The 15,037-nt window shown below is 40.2% G+C and overlaps 1 protein-coding gene across 7 annotated transcripts in view; it reads right to left on the reverse strand.

The window, feature by feature from the left end:
• Nucleotides 1-15,037, reverse strand: part of LOC126511971 (40S ribosomal protein S2-like) — an 89,497-nt gene that overhangs the window by 69,984 nt on the left and 4,476 nt on the right. The window contains exon 2 of one of the 7 annotated variants that reach the window (XR_007594851.1): nucleotides 13,385-13,913. The exons of the other annotated variants lie outside the window; for them this stretch is intronic. The gene's annotated coding sequence lies outside the window, so the exon portion shown is untranslated. Of the gene's footprint in view, nucleotides 1-13,384; nucleotides 13,914-15,037 lie in introns of those variants that run through there. 7 annotated transcript variants of the gene reach the window in all.

The following is a 15,037-nucleotide window of genomic DNA, read 5'->3' on the forward strand; positions in this document are numbered from 1 at the left end:
CAGTGGGGCTGATCCATTGGGAGCTCACCAAAGCCAGCTGGACTGTGACTGAAACAGCATGGGATAAAACCGGACTCTCTGATCATGGCGAACAATGAGGACTGATGAGAAGCCAAGGTCAATGGCAAGGGGTTTTGATCCTACTTCATGTTCAGGCTTGGTGGGAGCCTAGCCAGTTTGGATGTTCACCTTCCTAGACATGGAGGGAGGGGGGAGGACCTTGGACTTTCCACAGGGCAGGGAACCATGACTGCTCTTTGGATAGGAGAGGGAGGGGGAGAGGAGTGGGGGGAGGGGGAGAAGAGTGGGGGAAGGGGGAGGGAAATGGGAGGCTGGGAGGAGGCAGAAACTTTTTTTTCTTATTCTCAATAAAAAAGAAAAAAAATGAGTACATTAAAATGGTTATCTCACACTTACATAACCACAGCTACTTACTAATTATGAGATGTGTTTAATGCTGGGCCCTGTACTACTTCTCAAACAGTGGATTTACGGTGGTGAAATCTCACACTCCACATGGCCCAGCATGTGAGCCATCACTTTGCCCACTGCACAATGTTTATACAACATACAGGCTAGTCATTAGTAGCCACCACATTAGCAAGCCAGCTGTGGTGATGTCACAGTGCTTCTGTGCAAAGACACTGTTTTACTTTACAGTCCCAAGGAAGAAAACTGCAAGCTGTCCTATAATACATTGATAGAATTTTCTGCTGTATTATCTGTTGTTGTTTGTGGTATGACTAAGCATTAATGGGCCTGGGAACCAGCTGGCCTAAACCTATAGTAAAGAGCAAGCACAGTAGCTATTCCCTAGAAGTCAGCCTAGTTCTGCCAAGGGACCTTGACAACAGTGGCCCAGTCTGGCAGGAGATGACATGAACCTGTGGACAATGACCACATCACTTCAGCAGATGCCTGCTCAGCAGACCCCTGCTCCCGGGCAGGATGGGGAGTATATAAGGCTTACCCCTTCCTTTTAAAATAAACCAGAACTTGTTTCAACATGTTCCCAATGTCTGTTCATTGGTACCGCACCTACTTTTCCCTCTCCCCCAAAGGATACCCATCAGGACCCTGCAAAAGTTATCTTTTACTATGCCTGACTTACAAACTTTGGGGACAGAAAGATATCTCATAGGAAGAAGCTCTGCTATAGTGTGAAAAGTTCTCAGTTTGATGCTCCAAAGACCACAGAAAAAGAGAGAGAGAGAAAAGATTATGACATAAGAATCAGTACTATCTGATGTTTTAGGCATCCACTGGCAGTCCTGAAACAACCCTACCTTGAATAAAAGGAGAAGGTTGTTTTGTTGTGAAACCAGTTACAACTGAAAAGCCCTTCTGAAATCAGACTGTGCTTTCATTTCCCAACCACCCAGACCCGAATAATCACACAGAAACTGCATTAATTACAACACTGTTTGGCCAGTGGCTCAGACGTATTCCTAGCTAGCTCTTACATCTTAAATTAACGCATTTCTACTAATCTATATATCACCACTAGGCTGTGGCTTACCAGTAATGTTCTGGCATCTTTCTCCTTTGGCAGCTACATGGCATCTCTTTGACTCTGACTACTCTCTCTATCTCTGTTCAGATTTCCTGCTTTACTCTGCTAAGACATTAGCCAAAACAGCTTTATTCATCAAGCAAAACATATACAGAAGGACATCCCATATCGCCCTTCTGTAATTACAGAACTTCATGAAGCAAAGTCCTCTCTAAATTGTTGCACAAATTCTAATTGGTCTTAACAATAAAAACCCAGAGTCAGCTATTAGGGGGTGAAAGCTGAAAGATAGGAGAAACAGAGCATCCAGCCACTAGTTCCTCCTTCTACAAAATCCTCAGACTCGATGGGCAACCCTCTCTCTAAAAATTCTCAGACTTAATGCCATGTCTCCTCCCACAATTTTTTAGCCTTTTAGATTGTAATTATAGTTTCAACATGCATTTTAATTCATTTTTGAGAAGCTAAAACTGAAAGAGTGGGCCATATGGAGTGTAATTTTGCTGACAAACATTAAAAGAAATGCACAATTTAATATTTCAATAGTAACTTAATTAGCATTACAACATAAACAAACTCCATCTGAGAGGAGTACCAGTGTTATTGAGATCTCCTGAAAGAACCCTATGGAGGACAAATGAGCATGTATTAATAGAGAAATAGCAACTGTTCTTTTATTAATATAGCAATTATTGTGGTTGCACCCTTTGGCTTACCAGTTGTTATCTCAGAAATTTATCTGAAAATATATATATACAAGTAAATGATGTTTGTTCAGTAGCATTCACCGTACCATTTCTTTTAGAACTAAGAAGTTGAAAATAAACCAAACAGCCCTCAAAAAGGGATTAAGAGCATTTCAAAATTTACTTTATGCATCTTCGATGATTTGGATGTTTTTTATGCATCTTCTATGATTTGGATGTTTATCTGCTAGAATTCATCCTGGAAACTTTGTCCTCAAAATCATAACTTAATAGGATTTGGAGATGGAATTACATAATTTATATTAGATGTGTCTTTTATTACTAACATTAATTCTGCCAAGAAATATAACAATGACTCTACATATATATGGGTGTGTCTTGACATATATCAAGATATAATAAATATTCAAAAGTATTTTAAGGTTCTGTCTCATTTACCTTTGCTGCAACATTTTCTTATAACTGATATACTTGGGAAAGTAGAAAATTATATAATGCTATCCATTTAGAACAATTTAGAAAATGCCACCTACTTATTTAAAGTCCCTGTCACCTCCAGATTCATATACTGAAATCATGATTCCCAAATGCTCAGAATAGAAATAAGGCCCGAGAGCTGTAATGATGAGGTTGTTAGGTTGACCCTAATCCAAAATGTCTGGGGTTCACAGCAGAGGGGCGGTTTGTTCCCAGACATGCACACTGGGGAAATGCCCTGTGAGATGAAGGCAGGGACTAGAGTGGTATTTCTGCAAGGAACTTAGTCATCATCAGCTAACCCAGACACCCAGGAACGTGACAATGGGACAGTGGACATTGCCTCTCACAGTCCTCAGAAGGAATTCCACCTCCAAACAGACATTCTAGCCTTTCCCGGTCTTCCAATCCCAGATTGCAGCAACATCTCCTTCCTTAATCTACAGTTTGTGAATCTCTCCAGAAGACCTGAGACTTTCTAGGTTTTACAAATGAAAGTGTGTGTGTGTGTGTGTGCACAAAACCTCTCCACATGCACACATTTCTCATCACAACTGGATTTACATTCCTTAATTTGTCACTGAAGAACCCCAAAGCAAAGGTCACATGACCACCCTTTCTAGGGCATGTATTGGCCTATACAACCTACAATCAAGCTGAATGGAAATAGACCATGCCTTCTCACATTTATATTTTTGTTTGTGTATTAATTGCTACTCAGTGCAAAAAAAAATAGTTTTACAAAGTCTGTAACAATATGTCTGTAAAACAGTTTCCCTTTAAAATGTGCCATAAATATAAAAGAATTATCTAATTCTTCAGGTACCTATGGCTTCCCCCTCTTTTGAAACAAAAGTCCACACGCCTCATCTGAGTCTTTACAAACCCTATTTATCCTACCTGCTTGCTCTTGTCTTCTTTGCGAAATTCTATTCTTGTATGAGAATTTCTCAATCTTGACGTTATTGACATTTGGAGTCAAGACATTCCTTGTTATGGGTGAGGCTGCGCTCATCCTAAGCCTTTCCCCAGGAAATGCCATGCCAGAGACACACCTTCCACTCCCTCCTCCACAAGCACAGCCGGAAGTGTACCTAGACAAGCCCAATAGCATCCAGGATGGAGTATGGAGGATAGTTCCAGGCCAAGAGTCGCCTGCCTATTCAGTTTCCCCACCCTTCCCTGGGCCCAAACAGCACCAAAATCTCATTCTGGGCTACAAGTGAAAAGCTTTCAACATAGTTCATTGTGCCTGTTTTCTCACCTTCCTCTTTCCCCAGGTGACTGATAGGGAAAAAACAGCATCAGGAAATTGAGATTTTTAGAAATAATAGATTACTCATATTGTTCTTTCTTTGGTTGAAGGAGAGCTATTCAATAGAGCTGCTATGTCAGTGTTTCCACAAAATCTGCTGTGTATTAAAGGAAAGGAGCAACTATAAAAGACAGTGTTGTGTTTTATTAATCCACTGGTTATACGTAAAAGAAAATGAACTAGGTATGAACATCTCCCTGAAGAGCTCCCCAGTGAGAGCCAGTGACTCACCCTCCCTTGGTGAAGAAAGGACTTCATTATCAAACGGGCTGGGGAGGAGGCAATTTTTTACAATGAACACCGTTGCGATGCAGTAAGATTGAGTGACCTGTTCTGACCTACCTGTGCTGTTGCTGTCCCATTTAGAGTGACGTCAGCTTGCATTGATGGAGACAGTTAATGATGGCCTAGAACACCACCAGGTCTCTGTCCCTAAATCCTTGTGTGTCAGAAACATTTGTATTTGACCTAATTTAACTTCTGTGTCAAACTCTCATGCTGGGGACAGGGAAGGGGGGTGTGAAAATCCTACCTAGTGAGTTCAGAACTCTCTACTTCCACAGCACTGCTGGGGAAATTTTCTACTTCCTTGGGATTCTTTCTGCCAAGGAGAAGCCACCATTAACCAGGAGAGAGGGAGAGAGGAAAACCTGTTGACTACAGTGTGTGCCCACAGCAGGTAGGTACAGCCTCACCACAGCTCCCTGACCTTCTTTCTGGAGACCCACCCACATTTGCATAACTTGCAACCACACTGAGGTTGAGATGAGGCAACCTCCCTCCCTCCCTTCCTCCCTCCCTCCCTCCCTCCCTCTCTCCCTCCCTCTGTGTGTGTGTCTGTCTGTCTGTCTGTCTGTCTGTGTGTGTCTCGTTGTGTGTGTCTCTCTCTCCTTCTCTCTTTGTCTCTCTCTCCTCTGAAATGCACCATTTATTTGTGTTTTCAACCCATTCTCTCTGCCCTCTCTTTCTCATTCTTTTATGTATGTATGACCTGGAGACAATCTCTCCATTAGGCAAAAGCAGTGACCCATGATGTTTTGCCTTTATCCCCACCAAGTGATTCTCCCTGTTCTAATGGTGAGAGATTTTTTTTTAATCTAAAAATGCCTACAGTTTTTGTTGGGTTGTTTTATGTTTTGTTGTTGCTTGTTTGCTTTCTCATTTCTGTTTACTGTCATGATGTATCTTTCCTCTGAGATACTGAGCAGAAGGAATCTTTGCTGTTTGAGTGGCAGGGAGAAGGATTAGTTTATAGAAAAAAATGATTTACACTTCTTCAATGGTCAAAGTAGTATATGCATGTTTGTTCTTACTTTATAATGAACTTATATTTCATAATGGCTAATAGCCCATAAACTCAAAACACATGCCTAGTCATTATTTCATTGTTAATGAGTTTTTTTTCTTTTCTCTATGAAAAACTTCATGATTTCACTGGAATTAAAGATACAGTAGTTTTGTTAATTATGTACATGGAATTAAAGAGTCTATAGGAGATAACTCAGATATTGTATGAATAATTCTAGTACAAAGATAAAAAAAAATCTTAAGTCCTGAAGCCATAGGACTGAAGACTGAGGTGTGCTGTGAAATGCGGTTCAGGAACAGAGACTGTATCCCTGTCTTCTTGACTTTAAAGCTTTCTCCTCAGAATAGCGTGCGTTGAGGTCCTAGAAAGCATACCAACTAAGACTGGCTTCCCATCTCTTGCCAGGAAACAACTGCTTCCAGGACACCCCAGGAGCTTGGGAATTAATTAATCTTCTCCTCCCACGCATACAGTAGAGTTTTTTCCAAGTGGTTTTGTTAAGTGTCCTTGCCTATTAGCAGCAAAGCTTTTAGCTCTTGCTTCTGATAGCTGAAGATTCCAGCGTTTGGATGGACTGAGATAAGCTTGACTGAGTCCTCATCCTCAGAGGCTCACGCGTGGTTCCTGACATAAGGACTTGACTTACAGCGGCAGAAGGGACAGCTCAAAAACGGTCCAGGTATTCCATCCTAGTAACGCACTGACCATTCCCTGCTACTATGGGGACAGCGATGATCTATAGGTCAGCAAAGCTTTTCTGTAACGATCCAGGTAAGATACTTCTGGCTTTGCAGGCCACGTCGCCACTCACCGTTATTCTGCTCTGCCATTGTAAAGCGAAAGCAGATGTATGTACAATGAGCACAGCTGTGCTATAACAAGCTTTATTATTTGACACTTGAATTTAATTCCTATATAGTTTTCAATCATGAGGGGTTTTTTTTTATCCTTCTGGTCTTTTAGCCATAATTAAAAATGTAAAAACTATTTTTGCCTCACCAGCGTTGTATAAATAGGCTATATTCTCTGGGCTACACATTTTGCTTGAAATATATAGACTGTGAATTGAGGGTGTGTTTCTCAATGCAAAATTATTACAATGAGAAGCAAGCAAGCAACATAAATACTATATTTTACTACCATGATGCCTTATAGTTTCAGGCCACAAGCTTGGGGGTACAAGGCTAAGTGAGCTCATGGAACTTTTCTGAAGGTAGACATAGAGAGAGCATCCCACCCTGGGTTTTTAACTCCCTGCTACTTACCACTTGAGCTGTCCAGCACAGTTCATACAAGGGCCTGCCAATTTTCTGTACCATCAGAAAGCAGCTGGATTACCAGACAGGTAGGCACACCTCACAGTCTCTACCAGCTGTGCCTGACCTGTGGCTGAGTGTGAACAATGAGAATCTGTCTTTTACAGCCACATGATGCCAGAAAAGAGATTCGTTATGCTAGAAGGAGAGAGTTCTGAGCTGCCAAAGGTGTCAATGAGTCATCGAGTTAAAGAAGAAATGGCATAAAATCATATTCCATTTCCCCATCACTCCTGCCCACCAGGTTGCTGATGTGGGATTCCCTTCTGTATGCTGTGAATATCATTGGTTAATAAAGGAACTGCTTTGGGCCTATAGCAGAGCTATAGCGGAACAGAGCTAGGTGGGGAAAACTAAACAATGCTGGGAGAAAGAAGGGCAGAGTCAGGGAGAAGCCATGTAGCCCTGCAGGACACAGACACCAGAACTTTACCCCGTAAGCCACCTCCACGTGGCAATACACAGATTAATAGAAATGGATTAAATTAAGATGTAAGAGTTAGCCAATAAGACACTAGAGCTTATGGGCCAACCAGTGATTTAAATAATACAGTTTCTGTGTGATTATTTCAGGCTAAGTGGCCAGGAACTAACTAGCGGCCTTTTTACTACAGGTTACTGTCTTTACACAGCAAGGGAAGGTGTTGAACAATGCTTTGTTTTGTCTGTATTGAGAAGTTCTTGGTGCTGAAGTTCCTGTCCTTGACTGACCCACCTATAGCACCTGTAACTCCTCTCAGCCTAAGATCTTTGCTATGAATACTATATACAGTAGTACCATGGGGAGGGGGATAAACCATACTCCCAAAGACTGTGTAGCTTATTTAAAATAATAGACACACAGGTAGATAGATGATAGATAGATAGATAGATAGATAGATAGATAGATAGATAGATAGATAGATAGACAGACAGACAGACAGACAGACATATACATGGGGGAGGGAAAGAAAATATGTTTAAGTGCTCAGGCATCTCTCGAGCCACAGAAATTGGAATTTCTGTGAGTGGGATTTACACGTAACTTTGGGCAATAATAATATGCAGAAAAGGCTTCCATTCCTCTAAGCCAGCCTCATTCATGAAATTAAAAACCTAATTCTATAAATAACAACAATAATAATAATCCTTAACTCAGTTCTTCCAATGGAAAATGGAGAACTTTGAACACCAAATACTCTTAGAGTTTCAGAGGTATTTTCCTTTGCTATAGCAGCATAGCTATCATATAGTAAAACACAATCTACCATCTCTTCCAACTCTGTACACCCCCAGAAAAAAAAAAATCAGAGCTGCCATATCTTGACAAGCAGTCTTGACGTCTTTGTAAAGGTAACTCACTCTTTCTAGAATGCTCTCTCCCTGCATCTCATCTTCCTCCAGTCCATCTTCATCTGCTAACATTTTCTTAAAATAACCTTCCCTAATTGTGAGAGACGTGCACCTCCTTATCTACAGTCTTGTTGCTGTAGCTCTTATCTTACTGTATCACACTGCTTTCCGTCAATTCTGTGACACCAGAATTCACAAACCACGCTGTTAGCTTGCTAAACACTGAGGGATTTTTGTTTAAATAGTCCAATAAAATTTTAATAGTTTTATTACTTAGAGCCTTCATTTTATGCATACCAAAAGAGTTATCTTAATGAATGTATGTAATGCATCTAAGAGCCCAAGGTTTTGTTGGCATTTCCTACTTAACCAACTAACCGCATCAATTTTACTTCCGTCAAGTCACATGTCGCAGCAGGAAGTTTCCGGTAGTGGAGTTGGACACCTTGATGACAGCCCTCACAAGAGATGAATCCATCCCATCAGTTGCTCGCTGTTGTGAAATTTTGGTGCCGTCTCCTGCATCCGCGGGAATTGCTTTCCTTATGATGTCAGAGATTCACAGGCAGTGGTGCGCACGTGTATCCCCTGTGGACCTTATTAAAGCACAGGTTCTGCTGTCGAGAGTCGAGCGTGCAGCCTGTGATCCAGTTTCCACTAACACCTTAAATGACGCTGATGCTTCTGGTCAGAGGGCTCATGTGTTGTGACAAGGCGAAAAACCGTTCTCTTGCCTATATCTTGTTCAAAGCTTCAACTTAGCTCATTTGTATTTTCTTTTCTCAAGATTCATAAAACTTCACTAGCTTACAAGAAAAGAAGAAATGGAGGTTATTACTCCCATGATTGTAACAAGTCATTCTTTGGACAAGCAGCTCCTGAATAATGACCCAGAGGCTTTTTATTAATTATGAAAACCTGGCCTTAGCTTAGACTTGTTCTTGACTAGCTTTTAAAACTTAAATTAACCCATTTATATTAATCTATGTTCTGCTATATAGCTCATTACCTCTCCTCAGTACCAAGTGTCCCACTTCCTCCATGTCCCCCTCAGCTCAAATTCTTTCCCAGAGCTCCTGTCTCTCCCCAGAAGTTCTGCCTGTCCTCTCCTCCCTAGCTCCTGGCCATTCAGCTCTTTACTAAACCAATCAGAAGGCAGAAACACATCTTCGCACAGTGTGCAAAGAGACTGTCCCAACGCATGATAACTATCTGTCCTGCTGACACAAAATATACGCCCCACCTCACTATTTTTAGCCTGATGGCTTTTTTATGCTAATGCAGAAGCATGGCCTAATGTTTAAATGTGTTTCAAATGACAAAAAAAAATGCTTTTACCCTATCTAAATGCATAAAATGAGTGCATGAATGATGATATCAAGAGTTCTGCGTAGACCTGTGCTTGCACAAATCAAGAACACTTAGGACTGCCACCCAGACTCAGTGTCTGTACAACACCATCTACTGTAAGATACAACCGGATTTCTGAGTTATGAAACACTGAAAAAAAAAAAGAAGTAAAGGTTTGGGTGCTTATGCAATGTTGTAGCTGTCTGGTATCTTGCTTTCTCTTTCCCTCAACCACTCAGTGAGCTGATTGTAAAGGCAAGAAAAGCCTCTGTATTCAGGACAGAATACAGTGAAGACAAGAGGCAAGTATGAGAGATATAAATGCAATCCTCATTCTTTCCCAACTTCGGTTAGAAGGTTGTGACCTTTGTTTGTAATCAGCAGGTCATTGGAATGTCCTGTGGCTGTACCCGTCAGGGCTTGATATGAGCAAACTTCAGATAGCCAGCGAGCTTTCTCAGCTAACACTAGACCAGGATGGTAGAGTAGATTATACTGGCATTAAAAATGACTTATCGGTAGTTCCTTAGAATTTGCCTTCTGATCCACTGGAGGTATAGCTCATACCCTGCTTTCCTAGCTAGCCTATTTCCTTTTGCTTTTTTTTTTTTTTTGTTCCCCTGAAGGATGGGTAAAGTCAAATAGAAATTCAATATCTCTGTATTATTATCCACTTGGGTCTTTTAGTTCATGATCATGACTTTTAAAATGGCACCTTTCTCCAGAATGAAATGTGGGGGAAGAATTCCATTTGCATTTTGCAGCTCAACGGTGTGTTCATTAAAACGGATATTAGAGATAAAAATAGATAAGTATTATTGAGAACATAACGCAAAATCTTGGAAGCTACAGAAAATAAATCTTAAATGGATGAACCTTTAACTTCAAACTATGCTGCTGTAAAGAAACACCACTCAAAACAGGAAAGACCTCCACCTCACTGAAACAAAAAATGAACCTTCTACTGCTCAAAAGCAGAAGAATTTAAAGAGAGTTACTGCCTCTTCCAGATAGAAGGGACCTTAGAAATCAACTTGTTTAATATTCATAATATTCATAGTGTTGGAGTTTTTATAGGTGTATCATCCTTACAGTTCAAATATTTATTTTTTTTTAGTGTGACCTGGAGGTTTATTGTACAGCTAATTCCTATTCATAGAAAGAAACATAGACCTCCTGGAGGGAGCAGGGTGGCTCATGAAACACTTGGCCTTCAGTGCAGCAGATTGCTCCTACAGTTTGTCCCACTCCTTCCTCTTCGAGGGTACAGCTGTGGCGCAATGGCCGACTTAATAAGCCATAGCCATCAGTGACTTTTCTCCCCACTTCCTAGTCCCTGATCACCTTTAGTTTCATTCGGTGTCATCAGTCACTTGATGACAACTTACTGTCAATGTCTCGTTTCATGAGGAGGTACAAGACTCTGAAATTTATGACTGAAGACCCCTTCCAGAGGTTACCTAAGCAGTACATACTTACTAGAAGAGTCTGCCATTGTTCTGCGATACATAACTATTATCAGGCTGCCAAATACTGTCCAGGCTACCCCTTTTTAAAACTGGTCAGTTGTTTCATTTAGGCTTTGAAAACAAAATACCTTTTGTGTTTGTTTTGTTTTCTTTCTGAGACAGGGTTTTCTCTGTGTAGTCCTGGCTGTCTTGGAACTTGCTCTCTAAGCCAGGCTGGCCGTGAATTCACAGAGATCTGCTTGCCTCTGCCTCCTCAGTGCTCAGATTGAAGGCACGTGTCACCACTGCCCCAGCAACAAACACCTTTGCTTGTGTTTTATAGTAGAAAAGGTGGCCAGGCCCTGATGACTCATGTTGTTTCCAATTTGGAAGGCTGACTGAGGCAGGAGGATCATAGTGAGCTTGAGACCAGCCTGGGCTACAGACTAAAACTGACTTTATAAATAAAGAAAATCTAGTTCTGTAGGCTGAGAAGTCTCTAAGTCCTTTTAAGGGCCCTTGTCTCACTCAGTCCTCATAACTAAATCAACCCGACATCCCCCATGTTCACAAAGCTGCTTTGTGGGTTTGTTTCAACATAATGCACAGGAAGGGGACATTGATGAAAATCAGACCCTAGCATCGACCCACTTTAAAAAGGACATTCCCAATAAAGCAGTAATTAAAAACCATGTCAAAGCTGGCCCCATGCTCCCTTGCCATTCTTTTTGCCACCTTGCTATAGTCAACAGACTTTGTTACATTCTTTTTCTTGGAGAGAGGGCAATAATAGCGAAAGAAGATTCCATCCAAGCCCAGCTTGATGGGCCCATAAGTTTATCAGGATTACTAACAGGAACATGGAGGATTGACAGCTGCAACTGAGGAACAGCATAACAGCCTGGGCGAGGACTCAAGAGAGCATCTCCACCAATATTTAAAAATTTTAAACTGGGCAGTGGTGGCGCACGCCTTCAATCCCAGCACTCAGGAGGCAGAAGCAGGTGGATCTCTGTGAGTTCGAGGCCAGCCTTGTCTAAAAATAATAATAAAATAAAATTTAATACTATTCCTATGAAACCAATTATAAGGTTGTTAGAATATTTGATTAACAATGATAAACCATTTCTTGGTACAGATGTTCAAATCACAGTATTTTAAATTAAGGATTCTCATTTAGAGAAGGCAAAATAACATCAGAAAAGTCTGTGCCTAGAGCCCCTGCCCCACAAAAGAGGCCATACTAAAAATGTAGCCAGTGACACTTGCTGGCAGGATGTGCACCTGAAATCTCACTAGCCAAGGATACTAAGAGCAACACCTTTCCTTTAAGACCCAAGAGATGGAGAAACCAAGAAATCAAGCTTTGTGTTAGGATGATATTCTTTTAAGAGGAGAAAGGGTAGCAGTCTCAAATTTTAAGCATTTTTTTCATTAAAACATACTTTTCTTGTATTAGGAAAACCATTTAATCTATGGCAAACTAGTATGTCTACTAGGATTAAAGGTGTGTGTTATTGTTGCCTGCTCTATAAGGCTGACCATTGTGACTGTTTTACTTTTCTGATCCTCAGGCAAGTTTTATATATTAAAATGCAAGTGAAATGTCACTATATTTTCCCTTTTTGTCTAAAATAAAAAGAATACAATAACTAATATAGAAAAACTAAATATAGTAAGTACAATAACTATATACAATTTATACAGGAAATAAATGCACTAACAATGTCTAATCCATTTGCATTTCACAAATTCAGAGAAAATACTCCATATTGATCCTATCTTGGTGAGTCCAAAGTCTTGACCTAATTTCCTTTCTACCCTAACTTGCTTTCTGCATCAGGTAAACAAGGAAAACTATAACCATAATGATCAGTTTTCAACTCCTTCAGAGATCCAAGAAAGAAATAACATTAACTGAGTAAGCAGGAAGTGCAAGCAAGTGACTTTCAAAAAAAATGTGAGCAATAAGAGAAACAGCTGGATTTCTGAGCAGTCAACCAAAGTTCGTCTGTAACATTGGGGCATCCATCTTTCAGCTACAGTCCTAGCATATCCTACAGACTTTTCTGTGAAGCAAGATATTTTGTGTCCTGTTTCTCTAATTAGAACAGCACACTGTCTGCAGTCAAGGTAGGGACATTTTCTTGCCCAGTGGCTTACTTTTGCCACAAAGAAGGTAAACTCCATATGGAGTTTCTTCAGTGCCCATTATCTTCTCTGAAGTAGATTGTTGCAGCCAGGAGAAGATACGTTTCATTGTCATAAAAAAGAAGAACCTAGGTTATTAAAACATCTGTAGATCTCTGAACTGTTTGAAGATTATCTATCTAAAATACATCTTTGTTCGACCTTGAAAACATACCTAATGTGACTACGACTTCAATTATAATAGGTGACTAATTGCTAATGTATATTTCCTTATTACCCTAAAAAGTTAGTAATAATAATTTTCAAGGACTAGATGTCTGCATGACATTGTTAAATCAGCTGTATAGGTGCAATACCTTGAACAAGATTAGAAATGTATGCACAGTATGTTTTAACAAAATTATTCTCAAATTTGTATCAACATACAAAGTTTGTATACAATACACAAAAGTTTGATCCAATGTAAAGCATTTAAAACTAATCTTTTTAAAAGTAGATTCAATAATCTACCTTTTTATCTTATCACATCTATATCCTCTGGTTTTTTCTGAGTAGATTCAATAATCTACACTTTTACCCTATCATATCTATATCCCCCTTTTATCTTTTCAAAACAAGAACCTTAAATCAAATTTCCTTTGTTTAGCTTTTTTCCTGACCATTATTCATAACAACTTGTAACCAAGACTCTAAACAAAGATAAACATAATCCCCATAATCCATTCTTGGGAAATGTGGACAACCGTTTCTAAGCAACTTCCTGATGATTGAGGGCACTGATAATCTTATGGGCACAAAAAGAAAATTTAGGATTATGGTCAAGTCCTGACTGGAGTATTCTGTGAGGCCAGGTCATCTTAGCCAGCAGTCTTAAAACTGTGCTGGGAGTAGAACTCAGAGGACAGGACACCGCAACAGAGGGGCTCTAAAACAGGGTCTTCCTAGATCAAACCTTCTTTTTCTTAACCCAAAATGAATCCACAGCTTCTCACTTCCTGTGGAAACAAAAACAAAACCCCTTACCTAACGTGACCATGCCCTGGTTTCCCTTCTGAGGTCAGTACATCTTTAAAGTATATTGGCTGATTTAATCCCATATTTTTTTCTACTATCCAATGTCTCTCTGCAGCTGATGTTCCTTTCTCATTAGCATTTGGAAAATTCAAAGTTAATAAAGCATTATGCATTCCATTTCTGGGGATATTTTCATCTCTTTATGTTTATTTAACATATCTTTTATAGTTCTATTTGATCTTTCTATAACTGCCTGACCTGTAGGATTTTTAGCAGCTGTTGCTTCTTCCTCAGCAGTCAAGCAATTCAAAGACAACACAATAACATACAGTATCCAGATTCTGTGTATTTTCCCTCTTTACATGGAAGCTAAGATGGGGTAAATTGGAGCAGGGAGCTCTAATTTTTCTCCCGAACTCAGGTGGTAGGTTTGGGTTCTAATTCCAAGAGCTGAATTCCAATTCAGCTCCGGCCTGGGCTGGTGGCTAATTTGGTTTGATTTGGTCTGATTTGGATTGCTGTGTCTGCGGAGAAGCTTATCAGGGTGCAAAAACTTTTCAATCATCATCCCTAACAACAAATTATGAACATTTGTCCTTATATACAGAGAAAAGCACAGCCAATTAAAATACAGAGTTATGGAGCTCAGGCCCAATGGAAAAAATCTCCAAAACACTCCCAGACCTAACACTTAGAAAACACTCACTGTGGAAAGGGGAGTGTATGGTTGTAAGAGCCAGAGGATCGGGGAGTTTGCTATGAGATTGTGTCTCCTAGCAATATCACAAGCTACACCCATGAAGTCTCACCAACATGACTTCCCAAACATGAACTGAACAAGGATGATACCAGTGGACATGCCAAAGTTGATGGGGAAAAGCACATAATACCTCAAGTCTACACAAAGAGCTCTAGGCAACTGAGGAAAGCGGGGAGCAGGGGAGGTGTCTTCTCCCAGGGAAGAGCAAGCAACTGGTACCAAATACGTACAAGTAACATTGTATGGGCTGAGCTTATATTTAGGAATACATGTATATATGCATATATTGGTACACAATTAGTGAACAAAGAGTATGGATTTGAAGGTGAGCAGCAAGGGATATAT

Source organism: Alexandromys fortis, unplaced genomic scaffold (assembly GCF_014885135.2).
Source record: "Alexandromys fortis isolate MF-2015 unplaced genomic scaffold, M_Fortis_MF-2015_v1.1 scaffold_107, whole genome shotgun sequence".
Classification (NCBI taxonomy): Eukaryota; Metazoa; Chordata; class Mammalia; order Rodentia; family Cricetidae; genus Alexandromys; species Alexandromys fortis.